Below are 2,592 nucleotides of genomic sequence, written 5' to 3'. Positions count from 1 at the left end.
GTGGCTCGTGTGTTCTCGTCTACGTTTGTTTGCAATGTCCTGTACCCAGATATGCACCTATACATACAGGTGGATGTCGGTATGCACATACCTGTACGTATATATGCATATACTCATTTACTATTTGTTTTTACATGATTGAACGCAGCATCTTCCAAATATATATATATATATATATATATATATTTATATATATCAGGAGAGTACAATAATTGTGAATAGGCGAAGGAGTAGCTATGTGGTAAGTAGCTTGCTTACCAGCCACATGGTTCCGGGTTCAGTCCCACTGCGAGGCACCTTGGGCAAGTGTCTTCTACTATAGCCTCAGGCCGACCAAAGACTTGTGAGTGGATTTGGTAGACGGAAACTGAAAGAAGCCCGTCGTATATATGTATATATATGTATGTGTGTGTATATGTTTGTGTGTCTGTCTTTGTCCTCCCAACATTGCTTGACAACCGATGCTGGTATGTTTACGTCCCCGTAACTTAGCGGTTCGGCAAAAGATACCGATAGAATAAGTACTAGGCTTATAAAGAATAAGCCCGCGGGTCGATTTGCTCGATTAAATGCGGTGCTCCAGCATGGCCGTTGTCAAATGATTGAAACAAGTAAATGAGTAAAGAGTAAAGAGTAAATCAGATTTATAACGGAGAGGGTTAAAAACCCTTACATTATTGCATTCTTCTTATACAATAACTTTTTGATTGCTTGTTCTGGCATCTGATATATTCGTGAATAATTTTGAAATGTCTACAATTTATCCTGCGTAATATATTTTTACATTAATTCCCCTTATATATATGTAGACGCAGGATTGGCTGTGTGGTTCCTGGTCCAGTCCCACTGCTGGCACCTTGGGTAAGTATCTTCTACCATAGCCTCGGGTCGACCAGACCAAGCCTTGTGAATGAACTCGGTAAACGGAAACTGAAATAATCCCGTCCCATATGTGTGTGTGTATGTTTGTGAGTCTGTATTGTTCCCCACCATCACTTGATAACCGATGTTGGTGTGTTCACGTCCCCGTAACGTAGCGGTTCAGCAAAAGACCGATAGAATAAGTACTAAGCTTACATAGAATTAATCCTGGAGTCGATTTGTTCGACTAAAGGTGGTGCTACAGCATGGCCTCAGTCAAATGACTGAAACAAATAAAAGAATATATATATATACGATGGCTGTGATCGTCTCGATGCTAAAGTACAAGACACTTGCCTAAAGCACCATGCAATGGTACTGAACCCAGAATTATCTAATTGAGAAGCACATTTCTTAGCACACAGCCACGCCGGCGCCTGTAAATTTGGGACAAAGAAACCAGTCGATTACATCGATCCCACCAATGCAGGGTGTGTGTGTGTGTAGGACGGGCGTTCATATAGTTTCCGCCTACCAAATTTACTCACAAGCTATAACCTGAGAGATATAGAATAAAATGTTTGCTCAAGCTGCTGCGTCGATGGACTGAACCTGCAACCACGTTGTCAGAAAGCGAGCTTCTTAGCCACGCAACCATACTCTAGAAAATTTGAAACTACTAATATCAGTAGGGTTTAAAATTTTGTTTATGTTTAAAGCAGTAACAAAATGTTTGAAGATGAAACCAAGTAAAGTAAATGAAATATTTTATACAAGAGTAAAGGTATCTATTGATGAAAAATGCTGGAAGGCTTTAATAGCATCAGCATATTAATATAGTTATGAATCCCTGTGGATGTATGAGATCTATGGCATTTTATAATAATTAAATTACATTCGGAGAATAAAGAGGTAATTTTTGTATACATATAGGCGCAGGAGTGGCTGTGTGGTAAGTAGCTTGCTTACCAACCACATGGTTCCGGGTTCAGTCTGTCTGCTTGGCACTTTGGGCAAGTGTCTTCTTCTATAGCCGCGGGCCGACGAAAACTTTATGAGTGGATTTGGTAGAAGGAAACTGAAAGAATCCCCTTTTATATATATATATGTATTATGTATGTATGTATGTATGTATGTATGTATGTATGTATGTGTGTGTCTATGTTTGTGTGTCTGTGTTTGACCCCCCCCCCCCAACATCGCATGACAACCTATACTGGTGTGTTTACATCCCCGTACCCGTAACTTAGCGGTTCGGCAAAACAAACCGATAGAATAAGTACTAGGTTCACAAAGACATGTCGATTTGCACGACCAAATTCCGTGCTCCCACTTGGCCGCAGTCATATGACTGAAACAAGCAAAGAAATAAAAGAATAAAAGAATATGTATATTAACATGTGTGTGTGTGTGTGTATGTGTGTGTGTGTATATAATTGCAAAACATGTATGTTGTTACCAGTGACTTCGAAGTTTCAGCCAGCAGAGCCATCGTCGGCAGTTAGACGATAGCTTAGCTGACCAAAGTGTCGAAGTCACAGTCAACAACATTTTTGGTTAAGGATAAAAAATTTGCACACTACAAAAGTATAGAGTAACCGATCCTATTAATGTAAACTTGTTTTTTTTTTTATAATTGAATATAAAAGCAAACATACACACACATTCATATATACATAGATATCCATACATATATATATATATATATATATATATATATATATATATATA

This window comes from Octopus bimaculoides, chromosome 4 (assembly GCF_001194135.2).
Source record: "Octopus bimaculoides isolate UCB-OBI-ISO-001 chromosome 4, ASM119413v2, whole genome shotgun sequence".
Classification (NCBI taxonomy): Eukaryota; Metazoa; Mollusca; class Cephalopoda; order Octopoda; family Octopodidae; genus Octopus; species Octopus bimaculoides.
Note: the sequence above shows the minus strand (reverse complement) of the source record.